The following is a 14,236-nucleotide window of genomic DNA, read 5'->3' as shown; positions in this document are numbered from 1 at the left end:
ATAAATAAGTAAACCTTAAAAAAATAGTTTGGACCCAGAGTAACCAGCAATGATTCCTCTGTAGTCCCATTTGTGTGTCCTCAACCTACAAAATTCTTAGCCACCAGTGTGCACATCCCAGCTGGTGTCAGCTCCAGGTCTGGTTCCATCTCTCTTCTGCCCTTCCCATAGGAAACTGAGTTCTATGATTTTCAGTTTGTGAGTTGTTGGTGCTTTTGTTGCCTACAAAGGCTCCCAGAGTTACTCCCCTTGCACTCTCTGTTGATGCTGACTGGAAGACCCTGGTGTCTCATGTGTGAGCTAGAGAAGTGTCACTCAGAGAAGCAGTGTTGACTGTGGTCTCCATGTTAATGGAACATCGACTTGAGGCAGCTTTAAAAAGAAAGAGAGAATGTCCTCATCTGAAGTTGATGCTTCTCTGGAATCTCTTGTAGTGACACTAATAGTCAGAGATTAAGATTTGAGACCAAGTTGACTAGATCATTAGAATCCTGAGATAATTGCACAAAACAATGAATTGATGACTCCACACAATGATAAAATAAAAGGACCATAGTTATGTTACCTTGGGTCAAGCCAAGGAGCAGCCTAATTAGCTCACAGTGAAACATGACTAGCATGTAAAAACTTTTATTAAACAAGGTTGTTGGATAACACAGAACCAACCTCAATAGGCTCTAATTTCGAGTGATTTCAGTTTTGACCAAGAACATGCACTATGTGCTACCAAGATTCTAACACCATGTACAAAAGGACCTTCTGTAGCCCATATTGATATAAGAAATGATTGATCAAATAATTGCAGGCAAAATTTCACCTTGAAAGTATGACAGATGTACCAGTAGCTTATGGAGATGTTCTGGGAACTTCACCTCTTGAGCATGCCCTCTCATTTTTTCTAGAGTCATAAAGAAAGGGATACCCGTATGACATGTGTACAAAAACCTGGCACACACACTACCTCACCCTAAAACCCAAGAGTTAGTTAGGTTTCATATAACATGTGTCTTTGATAGAGTGTGATAAGAATGACATGTGACATGGATTCCTATGATATTCTTCTGGGGTGATATTTTATTTGTGCACCCCAATAAAGCTTATCTGAGGATCAGAGGAAAAAGCCAGCCACTATATTAAACATAGAAGTCAGGCAATGGTAGCACATCCCTTTAATCATAGCATTCAGGAGGCAGAGATCCATCTGGATATCTGTGAGTTCAAGACCACACTGGGAACTGGTGGCACATGCCTTTATTCACAGCACTAGTTAACTGTAGAGGTCTGGAGGTCTGTACAGACAGATAGGAAGTGATGTAGCTAGATGGAAAAAGGTAGGAAAGGGCAAAGCACAGAAAGGTTTATATGCTTGGGTATACAGGAATTAGTTCTCTCTTTGATTGAGGATTTCCTAGCAGTAATAATGTGGCTAGCTCCTTTCTGCTTCTCTGATCTCTCAACTTTCCCCCAATATCTGGCTCTAGGATTTTTATTAATAAGTCCGTTTAGCAATTCATCTTCCATCCTTTCCCTAATTTTGACACATGAGCAAATATCACCTCAGTAAGAAGTGCCAACTAAATAAATAACTATTTTACAAAACATGGCTAGGTTATCCTGTGAAAGATTTCACGGAAATAAGTGATGGACCCCACCAGTTCTCAGCTGGTCAGGATAGTGGTCCCAGATAAAGTGCTTGATCCTGATTCAGACACAGTACATGTAAAAATGAAATTTTTTTTTAATTTTTATTTTGCAATACAATTAAGTTCTACATATCAGCCACAGATTCCCTTGTTCTCCCCCCTGCCGCCCCCCTCACCTTCCCCCTAGCCCGCCCCCCATTCCAATCTCCAGGGCAAAGCCTTCCCCACAGACTGAGATCAACCTGGTGGACTCAGTCCAGGTAGGTCCAGTACCCTCCTCCCAGGCCGAGCCAAGCGACCCTGCATAGGCCCCAGGTTTCAAACAGCCGACTCATGCAATGAGCACAGGACCCGGTGCCACTGCCTGGATGCCTCCCAAACAGATCAGGCCAATCAACTGTCTCACCCACTCAGAGGGCCTGATCCAGTTGGTGACCCCTCAGCCATTGGTTCATATTTCATGTGTTTCCGTTTGTTTGGCTATTTGTCTCTGTGCTTTATCCGACCTTGGTCTCAACAATTCTCTCTCATATAAACCCTCCTCATTCTCGCTAATTGGACTCCCAGAGATCCACCTGGGGCCTAATCATGGATCTCTGCATCCAGATCCCTCAGTAGTTGGATGAGGTTTCTAGCACGACAATTAGGGTGTTTGGCCATCCCATCACCAGAGTAGGTCAGTTCGGACTGTCTCTCGACCATTGCCAGCAGTCTGTTGTGGGGGTATCTTTGTGGATTTCTGTGGGCCTCTCTAGCACTTTGCTTCTTCCTAATCTCATGTGGTCTTCATTTACCATGGTCTCCTATTCCTTGTTCTCCCTCTCTGTTGTTGATCCAGCTGGGATCTCCCACTCACCCAAGCTCTCTTTCCCTCGACCCTCGCCCTTCACTACCCCCACTCATGTCCAGGCTGTTCATGTAGATCTCATTCCATTTCTCTGTCATTGGGCGATCCCTGTGTCTTTCTTGGGGTCCTGTTTTCCAGGTAGCCTGCCTGGTGTTGTGAGTAGCAGTCCAGTCATCCTTGTTCCACATCTAGTATCCTGTTATGAGTGAGTACATACCATGTTTGTCTTTCTGAGTCTGGGATACCTCACTCAGGATGATTTTTTCTAGATCCATCCATTTGTCTGCAAATCTCATGATGTCATTGTTTTTCTCTGCTGAGTAGTATTCCATTGTGTATATGTACCACATTTTGTTTATCCATTCTTCAGTTGAAGGGCATCTAGGTTGTTTCCATGTTCTGGCTATTACAAACAATGCTGATATGAACATAGCTGAACAAGTGCTCTTGTGGTGTGGTTGAGCATTCCTTGGGTATATGCCCAAGAGTGGTATAGCTGGATCTTGGGGGAGATGGATTCCCAATTTTCTAAGAAATCGCCATATTGATTTCCAAAGTGGTTGTACAAGCTTGCATTCCCACCAGCAGTGGAGGAGAGTTCCCCTAGCTCCACATCCTCTCCAGCATAAGGTGTCTTCAGTGTTTTTGATCTTAGCCATTCTGACAGGCGTAAGGTGGTATCTCAGAGTTGTTTTGATTTGCATTTCCCTGATGATTAGGGATGTTGAGCAATTCCTTAAATGTCTTTCAGCCATTTGAGTTTCCTCTGTTGAGAATTCTCTGTTTAGTTCTACAGCCCATTTCTTAATTGGACTGTTGGGCATTTTGATATCTAATTTCTTGAGTTCCTTATATATTCTGAATATCAGTCCTCTGTCAGATGTGGGATTGGTGAATATCTTTTCCCATTCTGTAGGCTGTCGCTTTGCTTTGTTGACCGTATCCTTTGCCCTACAAAAGCTTCTCAGTTTCAAGAGGTCCCATTGATTGATTGTTTCTCTCAGTGTCTGTGCTACTGGTGTTCTATTTAGAAAGTGGTCTCCTATGCCAATGCGTTCAAGACTACTTCCTACTTTCTCTTCTAGCAGGTTCAGAGTAGCTGGATTTATGTTGAGGTCCTTGATCCACTGGACTTAAGTTTTGTGCACGGTGATAGATATGGATCTATTTGCAGCCTTCTACATGTTGATATCCAGTTTTGCCAGCACCATTTGTTGAAGATGCTTTCTTTTTTCCATTGTGCACTTTTGGCTTCTTTGTCAAAAATTATTTGTTCATAGGTGTGCGGATTAATGTCAGGGTCTTCAATTTGATTCCATTGGTCCACATGTCGGTTTTTATGCCAGTACCAAGCTGTTTTTATTACTGTAGCTCTATAGTACAGCTTGAAGTCAGGGATCGTGATGCCTCCAGAGGTTGTTTTATTGTACAGGATTCTTTTGGCTATCCTGGGTTTTTTGTTTTTCCATATGAAGTTGAGTATTCTTCTTTCCAGGTCTGTGAAGAATTGTGTTGGTATTTTGATGGGGATTGCATTGAATCTGTAGATTGCTTTTGGTAAGATTGCCATTTTTACTATGTTAGTTCTGCCTATCCATGAGCATGGGAGATCTTTCCATTTTCTGACATATTCTTCAATTTCTTTTTTCAGGGACTTAAAGTTCTTGTCATATAGGTCCTTCACTTGCTTGGTTAGTGTTACCCCAAGGTATTTTATGTCATTTGTGGCTATAGTAAAGGGTGATGTATCTCTGATTTCCTTCTCTGCTTTTTTGTCCATTGTATATAGGAGGGCTAGTGATTTTTTTGAGTTGATCTTGTATCCTGCTATGTTGCTGAAGGTATTTATAAGTTGTATCAGTTCCTTGGTGGAATCTTTGGGGTTGCTCAAGTATACTATCATGTCATCTGCAAATAGGGAAAGCTTGACTTCTTCCTTTCCAATTTGTATCCCCTTAATCTCCTTATGTTGTCTTATTGCTCTGGCTATAACTTCAAGTACTATATTGAATAAGTATGGGGAGAGCGGACAGCCTTGCCTCATTCCTGATTTTAGTGGAATTGCTTTGAGTTTCTCTCCATTTAATTTGATGTTGGCTGTTGGCTTGCTGTAAATTGCCTTTATTATGTTTAGGTATGTTCCCTGTATTCCTGATCGCTCCAAGACCTTTATCATAAAGGGGTGTTGGATTTTGTCAAATGCCTTTTCAGCATCTAGTGAGATGATCATGTGGTTTTTTTCTTTGAGTTTGTTTATATGGTGTATCACATTGACAGACTTTCGTATGTTGAACCATCCTTGCATCCCTGGAATGAATCCTACTTGATCATGGTGGATAATTGTTTTGATGTGTTCTTGGAGTCTGTTTGCCAGTATTTTATTGAGTATTTTTGCATCAATGTTCATGAGGGAGATCGGTCTGTAGTTCTCTTTCTTTGTTGTATCCTTGTTTGGTTTGGGAATCAGGGTAATTGTAGCCTCATAGAAGGAGTTTGGTAATGTTCCTTCTGTTTCTATTGTATGGAACAATTTAGAGAGTACTGGTATTAACTCTTCTTTGAAGATCTAGTAGAATTCTGCACTGAAACCATCTGGTCCTGGGCTTTTTTTGGTTGGGAGACTTTTAATGACTGTTTCTATTTCCTTAGGGGTTATTGGACTATTTAAATAGTTTATCTGGTCTTGATTTAATTTAGGTATGTGGTAACTATCCAGAAAATTATCCATTTCTTTTAGGTTTTCCAGTTTTGTGGAATAGAGGTTTTTGAAGTATGACCTGATGATTCTCTGGATTTCCTCAATGTCTGTTGTTATGTCCCCCTTTTCATTTCTGATTTTGTTGATTTGGATGCTCTCTCTCTGTCTTTTGGTTAGTTTGAATAAGGGCTTGTCTATCTTGTTGATTTTCTCAAAGAACCAACTCTTTGTTTCATTAATTTTTTTGTATTGTTCTCTTTGTTTCTATTTTATTGATTTCAGCTCTCACTTTGATAATTTCCTGGCATCTATTTTTCCTGGGAGACTTTGCTTCTTCCTGTTCTAGAACTTTCAGGTGTGCTGTTAAGTCACTAGTGTGAGATTTCTCCAGCTTATTTATGTGGGCGTTTAGTGCTATGAATTTCCCTCTTAGTACTGCTTTCATAGTGTCCCATAGGTTTGGATATGTGGTGTCTTCATTTTCGTTGATCTCTAGGAAGTCTTTAATTTCTTTCTTTATTTCTTCCTTAACCCATTGGTGATTCAGTTGGGTATTGTTCAGTTTCCATGAGATTGTAGGTTTTCTGTAGTTTTTGTTGTTGTTGAAATCCAACTTTAGACCATGGTGGTCTGATAGAACACAGGAGGTTATTCCAATTGTTTTGTATCTGTTTAGATTTGTTTTGTGACCAAGTATGTGGTCGATTTTAGAGAAGCTTCCATGGGGTGCTGAGAAGAAGGTATATTCTTTTTTGTTAGGATGGAATGTTCTGTAGATGTCGATTAAGTCCATTTGAGTCATGACATCAGTTAAGTCCTTTATTTCTCTGTTAAGTTTCAATTTGGGGGATCTGTCCAGTGGTGAAAGTGGGGTGTTGAGGTCTCCCACTATTAATGTGTGGGGTTTTATATGTGATTTAAGCTTTAATAATGTTTCTTTTACATATGTGGGTGCCCTTGTGTTTGGGGCATAAATGTGCAGAATTGAGACTTCATCTTGGTGGATCTTTCCTGTGATGAGTATGTAATGCCCTTCTTGATCTCTTTTGATTGATTTTAGTTTGAAGTCTATTTTGCTGGATATCAGGATGGCTACACCCGCTTGTTTCTTAAGACCGTTTGATTGGAAAGTCTTTTCCCAGCCTTTTATTTTTAGGTAGTGTCTATCTTTGAATTTGAGATGTGTTTCTTGTATGTAGCAGAAAGATGGGTCCTGCTTTCGTATCCATTCTGTAAGCCTATGTCTTTTTATAGGTGAATTAAGTCCATTGATATTGAGGGATATTAATGTCCAGTGATTGTTCATTCCTGTTATTTTTTGGTGGTGATGTGTGTGTACTTTTCTTCGTTGGGGTTTACTGCTGTGGCTTTATCTATTGCCTGTGTTTTTGAGGGTGTATCTGACTTCCTTAGGTTGGAATTTTCCTTCTAGTGCTTTCTGTAGGGCTGGGTTTGTGGATAAATATTGTTTAAATCTGGCTTTGTCATGGAATGTCTTGTTCACTCCATCTATGATGATTGAAATTTTTGCTGGGTATATTAGTCTAGGCTGACATCCATGGTCTCTTAGTGTCTGCATTACATCTGTCCAGGACCTTCTGGCTTTCAAAGTCTCCATTGAGAAATCGGGTGTTATTCTGATAGGTTTGCCTTTATATGTCACTTGGCCTTTTTCCTTTGCTGCTCTTAATATTCTTTCTTTATTCTGTACATTTAATTGTTTAATTATTATGTGGCGAGGGGACTTTTTTTGGGGGTCTAGTCTGTTTGGTGTTCTATAGGCTTCCTGTATCTTCATAGGCATTTCCTTCTTTAAGTTGGGAAAGTTTTCTTCTATGATCTTGTTGAATATATTTTCTGTGCCCTTGAGTTGGTATTCTTCTCCTTCTTCTACCCCTATTATTCGTAGGTTTGGTCTTTTCATGGTGTCCCAAATTTCTTGGACATTTTGGTTCATGACTTTGTTGACTTTAGTGTTTTCTTTGACTGATGAATCTATTTCTTCTATTGTATCTTCAACGCTAGAGATTCTCTCTTCCATCTCTTGCATTCTGTTGATTATACTTGCATCTGAAGTTCCCAATCGTTTTCTCAGATTTTCTATTTCCAGCATTCCCTTTGTTTGTGTCTTCTTCTTTTCTATTTCCCTTTTCAGGTCTTGGACTGTTTCCTTCATTTGTTTCATTGATTTTTCTTGATTTTCTTTCAGTATTTTATTGTTCTCTTCCAGGACTTTTTTGATTTCTTCTAATTTGTTTGCCCTTTCCTCTACTTGTTTACAGCGTTCTTCACATTTTTTTTGTCTTTTCCTCTACACGAGCCTCTAGCTTCTTCATGATGACATTCATAAGGCTATTTTCTTCTGCTTCTTCCAATTTCTGATGTTCAGGTCTAGGTGTTGGAGGAGGGCTAGAGCCTGGTGATGGTGTATTGCTATTCATTTTGTTGTATGTGTTTCTGCCTTGACGTCTGCCCATCTCCTTGTGGTTCGTTCTTGGCCTTATCCGCACACTTGGTTCAGACAGAGCTGACAGATTCAGGAAGTCTCTCTCTCTTGTCCAGATGGGAGCTCTCTTGTCCAAATTGGAAGTCCGGGGCAGGATGGGAGCTCTTGTTCAGAAGGGAAGTCCGGGGGAGGATGGGTGCTCTCCTCTCTCTCTCTCTCTTCCTCTTTCTCTCTCTCTCTCTCTCCTGTGCTGTGCTTCAGAAGGGAAGTCCGGGGCAAGATGGGAGCTGGGGGCCGGCCTCTAAGTCTCAGGAAGAGGCTTGGGGCTCAGGCGGATGGGGTGGGGGCAGGGCGTGGAGATGCAGGGTCTGCCAGGGGTCTGTGCTTCAGAAGGGAAGTCCGGGGCCGTAAAAATGAAATTTAACAGTGCCTTGCAGCTTCAAATCTGTTATGGTCTTTTTTCACTTAAAATCAGATTATTAGCATTCTTATTAATCAGTTGGTTGAGTGATTAATAAACTTATTCATTATTTACACATCAGGCAAATTATAAATTTTGAGACTTCTACATTATTCTAATTAATTAAAGGACCCCAGAAATTTAGTAAATCATAGATTCACATTATAGTTATGAAACACATGGTGTGACAAACAATAATGTAATACTTTTTTTTACAATTTAGAAAGTTTAGAAATAGTAATTAAATGTCTCCATAATCTAATGGTATAAAATAAAAAACATGGGTTTGTGTTGATATTTTTCAAGAAATCTCAGTGGAGCACTGTGTGAGTTAGGACAACCAACAAGGTTTTGGTAATGTGCTCATTCCTTTCCTGCCTGCATTTATAATAACATGAACTGCTTCTTATTTTATTTAATTGAAGTTAAAATTGTCTTCACAATTCACCCTGTCTTACAGGATGTTTTCAAATGCATGTCCAGTGTTAAATGACCATAACTTTATTGTTTGAGAGCATACTTAGTAAGATATTCTCTCCCTTTTTGAAAAACAAAATTTGTTGTTATGAATGGTGGTCAACATTCGTTCAACTTATTATTTGTAATAATCCTTCCCATAGAACTGATTATGCTTCTCTCAATAATGTTAAAGCCAAGGTCACCCTGTCCTCAATGCAACTTTACCTGAGACCAGTTTTTTAGGTTCCACTTGATAAGAGGTCCTTATGTTCTCTTGCTTTCTGGCTGTCATTTATAAAATGTCCTCCATGTTTATCCAGCTTCCTGTGATATTCAGCACTTTGTGAACAGAGCTGCAGCAAACATGAGAGGTGAGGTTATGATTGATAATCCAGGTGCTGGAGAAGCAGCTCAGTGGTTAAGAAGGATTATTGTTCCTGACACTCACATTGGTCACCTCATATCAGCCTGTAAATACAAAGGACTGAGACCCTCTTTTGGCCTTCATTAGCACCATAATACACAGAAGCATATACACATAATTAAAAATAAAATATTTGAAATATTCACATGCAGTGCTGGGGGTTAACACAGTGTGAGAGTTTCTGTAGTATAAATGAGGCGTTGATTCAAATGTTAATATTTCAGAAATACATTCCTCATTTTGATTAATGAATATTCTGTTTGAATCATCGCTACTCCTATTAAAGGTTAGGACACTGTTTGCCAAATCCAAGAGAACAGTTTCATTTTTCCTCTCAAGAAGAACTCATTTCTATCACTTGTCAGAGATTTGAGTCATCATGATCACACATAGCTCAGGGGGTTTGGATTTGAAGAGTGATGGCCTCATCAGCAGCCATCACTCTAACCTCAGCTGCTCACAGTGTGAACACTGTCCTTTCCAGACAAATAGGACATAAGGAAAAGCCACTACTGAAATCTGCCAAGACAAGGTAAGAAGGTTTTTCAAAATTTCCTGCTTCTGAAAATGGTCTGTTAGCCAAATTGGATGCCCCACAATGCTGAGAAACTTTAGGTGACTGTCCAGGCTGCCATCTCTGTCTATTCTTGCAAGAATTTTGGAAGTTGCTTGCTTGCACTTCCTGTATTCACAGGTAATACTATTTTCCTTCTCAGGTCTTTGATGGGGTTGATGACTAGATAGTTACAGTTATAATCCTCTCGTACCTTAGCAAAGAATATTTTAGATATTAAAGTTAGAATCTTCAGGATAGGACAGCTATTGGAGTAATCTCAGTAATTTACCATCTACCTATAATTTGGTCATTTCTGGACAATTATCATGAGTTTCTGGTTTGATGTTGTTATTCTTGGTTGTAGTCTCATTTTCCTTTATGTTATTACCCTTTGTTTTTCCTAGACAATACTTGATAATCATTCTTATTGTATATACTTTGTATTATGTCTAGAACCTTCTTATTTAGACAAACAGTGGAAATGTAGCAGTATTTGCTCCACACATGACCTTGGGCTATAGACCCTGAAAGAGGTGGTGCTTCTTGCTGTTGTGTGTGAACTCTTAAAAGGAAGGGAGAAGAGTCAGGAGCCCCTTCTCCCTGCTACCTGCAAGGTGGATTAGCTCCCAGTCAGATCAGAGGACGACTTAAGCTGTCTACTCCATTCTGTATTCATGAGTGTACTTCCTCAATTTACCTTAATAAATTTCCCTAATGCTCCTTAAACAGACTCCTGTGGATTTCTCATATTAACCTACTTCAGACTCAAGCCATAAATCATTTACAGGAAGTTAGAAGAATCTTATTCTAGAATTAGTGAGTATTCTAAATGACCATTAATATAATGAAATAAAGTATATATCCATATTTATGTGTGTGTATGTGTGTATTGTGTGTATTAATTGTATGAACTGAGAAGATATTTACACTTTAAGAATTGTTTTAACGAGTCAAAATAAAATCAAAGGAAATTAGTGACAATAAATTAGTCCTTTAATTTTGGTTGCTTTTTTTTTCTGTTCCATACCAGTTGGATCTTCGAAATGAGACAGACTTTGGATTTTCTTTTTAACAAGCATGCTAGGGATTAGAGAAGGAGAGAGCCAAACTTCAATTCCAAAGCTAGTTTGAACTTTTAATTGAATTGGGACCACAAAAAGACCATTTCCTTATATGTCTGTAGAAAATAGCAGATCTGGAGAGACACCTGAGAATACTAAAAGGGGGAACTAGGTTACAAAAAGCAAAGAGTCTTTCTCATGTTAAAAATGGTAAGCAATATTGTGGTACAGAGAGTCAAGACTCTGTATGGTTCCACAATGGATGCTTTGAAAATGCAAAAATTAAATGAAGTGATAACCATTTTAACTGGGATTGACATAATGCTGATCATAATTGTTGTCAGTTTGGTAATTCATATTTTATCCTTTAAAAAAGTGGTTTGATAACTACCAAATAACGCAGCATAGGAAGCCTACAAATGTCCACAGTCTCAAAAAAAAAAGGACCTGCTGATGATGACAGCATAGGAAGAACTGTGCAGGGGTAACCAGCTGCTGTGATGATGCTCAGCTGTGTGGGCAGGGAGGGCAGGATGCTCCTCTGTGCAGGGAGGTACAGAGAACCTCCTGAAATGCAAACTTAGGGAAATGGGTAGAAAAGCCCATGGAGCTGGGATATAGTACAGGAGGCTCCCAGGCCATCTGCCATGAGTAGTGGTGGACAGCTGCCCAGGGAGTACGAGGAGACCACTGCTGGCTGTCACTGCACAAATGGGCAGAGGGCACAGGCAGTGCAAGGCCAGGCTTAGGCACAAGGTGTACAAGGGCACAGGGTGACCTGAGTGACAGAGCCAGCTGGCGGTGGACTGCTCATTCTGTCCCAAGGTCTTATAGTGTTTAAGGCCAGGAGGGTGGGCTGTGGCCAGAGACTGCCTCAAAGAGACTGCAGCAGGAAAGGCCCATGACTGACTGGGAGGGTCTGAGGTGAGGGGTGAAGCTGGCCACAGTGGTGTCAGCTTTGCAGCACTGGCGTGATCTAAGGCCATACACTGGGTGCCAGATGCAGCAGCTACTTGGATTGACCTCTGAATCAAGGTTTACCTTTATTGGTGGTCTTGGAGTGACATTGCAATCAAATCTGCCACAACATATAACCTTAAACCTGCCTGTCTGAGAACCAGGCTTCCTTTCAGAATTACAAACACACAACTCTGTTATGTAAAGAGCCACAATGATATAAATGAGCCTTGGGATGCTTGAGTGTTGAATATTTATAGAGTACAACCATATTACAGGTTAGGTTTTCTTGAATTCCATCATTCATACAATGTCCACCATGATTGTGAGATCTACACTGAGCATAGGCTCCCTTGAGCCCAAGTCAAGAGAACATATACAGGCATGAAAATATGCAAAAAGGACATCATTCTGCTCACGGGAACCAGCCAAGTCCTGACGCTGCAGCTCTGGAAGAGGAGTGCACCCTAGGATTCCAAGATCTGCCCATTCATTGATAAACACTGGAGACAGAACACTCACAATGGAATTAAGACTGGCCTGGGTTTTCCTTGTTGTTCTTATAAAGAGCTATTTATGACAAAGAAGAAATTCTGGGGGTGTGAGTGGACATGAGTAAGAGGGAAGGTGGACATGTGCGACAGTTTCCTGATCAGAATCCTTGGCATTTGAAAGTGTCCAGTGAGAGGTATAGCTGGTAGAGTCTGGGGGAGGATTGTAACAGCCTGCGGTGACCTTCTAACTCCCCGCTTTGCCATCTGGATTTACATTCAGTGATTACTACATGGACTGAGTCTGAAGTTGATCTAATAAATGTGAGGCTGGTGTTCACCTAAAATATGTAAACTCTGTCATAGAACAACTGACCATACCCAAAGACAATTGCAAGAACACTCTGTAGCTCATAACGGAGAGTCTGAAATTTGGTGACACAACACTGTATTACTATATCAGCAGTACACACTGAGGACATATTAGTATGAGCCTAGACACAGCAGGCTGTACTTATGGCCATAAGCGGCCAGTGAGAAAGAAGAGAGCTCAGAATCCTCCTAAGCAAGAGCATAGGGACATGAAGGGCTGGACTCCTGACATCTGGGCTGCCTCTCCACTTCACAGGAAAGTTTTTCAGAAAATCTCTCTACAATTATAATTTATAGCCATATTTAAATTGTTTTAGTATAAAACAGTATTTCCAACTGTGGTGCATATTTTTAAATGTAGGATGCACTCTGTCCAAAACAAGATGGGAACTATCATACAGGGAAGAACTAACTCTGCTGTGGGCACCAGGATCAGATTCTGAAATAATTTAGGGACTCTAAAAAGTGGGCTCCTCTAAACTCAAGGTAGAGCCTCAGTTGGGTTTCATATTTGACACACTATAGGATTCAAGTAAAACAGGAAGAGCAGGCATAGTCAGTGAACCATGAGTTATGGATGAGCTTCACACTCACCATAGACCTCACACAAGGTGTGCACATCAGACCAAACACTGACCACATTGTCTAGCTTGTCATAAAATGTGTGGAAAGTCATTTATCCTGGGAAGTCTTCTGCATGGAGTCTCTCTAGTCACTATCTACATACAACAGCCCCTCAGTAAAAGGTAAGATCTACAATTAATCTACAATAGGGTTTTGTTCTTGATACAGCTTACATGGAAAACAATAAGCATGATGAGTTCATGAATGTGAGAACCGTGTCATGTCCAGTAGACAGAATTTCACAGCACTCTTCCTCATGCTCCACCTCTTACAATCTTTCTGCCTCCTCTTCTTCAGTGTTCTCTGAGACTTGGAAGAACACAAATGGAACTGGAAATCAATGTGCCAAACAATATAACAAGGTTGGGAAGGACAAACACTGTCTGTTTCTGTCATATACAGAACCTACATTGTGTGTGTTAGGTGTGCCGGCTTCTGTTTTGTAGGTTGTGGAACTAGAACAGGAGCCCTAGGGAGGGAAGCCATCTTAAGTGAGGGGCACTGGGAACTTGCCCAAGGTAGTGCTGGACTGGGAAAGCAAAAGTGGGGTGTGGGGAGAGAATGAGAATGAGTAGGAAGGAAACAAAAGCCCCAATTATGCTAATTGTATTAATTGGGGAATGAAAACTTTCCTAACACAACATAAGACAATCATGTGTTTCCTGGTGTAAAGATGGAAGAAGATAATGGAAACTGGGAGTTTAAAGGAATCACAGAGAGAATTTCAGGGTTCAGAACAAGTGAGTTTGCTGCAGATAGGAATGTCTCCATAGCAACCACGAGGCAGGAGAGAGGCAGTGACAAGGGATGTCTCATATGTAATCCTCTTATGTCCTGATGACAGCAGTGTCTCATAAATATGTGAAATTCAGTTAATTCCAAAGTGTTCCTGTCACAAGCAAAAAGTTCTAACCTCTCCAGACAGGTATGACCCTGTCCAAGATCCACGTATGGGAGAAGCCATGTCCAGCTCAAACAGTGGGAAAGACTGAGCTCCTAGACAGAAACACACCTGTGTGTGGTGCTTTTAATTTCTCTAAGAAGACATGACAGTGTGGAAACTCAGCATGTTCTGACCACCTGCACAAAAGATAGCTATATGAAGTGAGGAAAGGTTCCATACAGAACTACAAAACTGTGGCCATTTCTATGTCTGTCATCAATGTCTTTGATGTCTTAAATAGTCTCTGAGCACTGC

At 40.5% G+C, this 14,236-nt stretch overlaps 1 gene segment (V, D, J or C); it reads left to right on the top strand.

Annotated features, from left to right (window-relative positions):
* LOC131923898 (Ig gamma-1 chain C region secreted form-like) overlaps positions 1 to 14,236 on the top strand; it is a 549,642-nt gene that overhangs the window by 255,382 nt on the left and 280,024 nt on the right.

Source organism: Peromyscus eremicus, chromosome 14 (assembly GCF_949786415.1).
Source record: "Peromyscus eremicus chromosome 14, PerEre_H2_v1, whole genome shotgun sequence".
NCBI lineage: Eukaryota > Metazoa > Chordata > Mammalia > Rodentia > Cricetidae > Peromyscus > Peromyscus eremicus.
The sequence above is the reverse complement of the archived record's forward strand: the minus strand, read 5'-3'. Positions and strand labels throughout refer to the sequence as shown.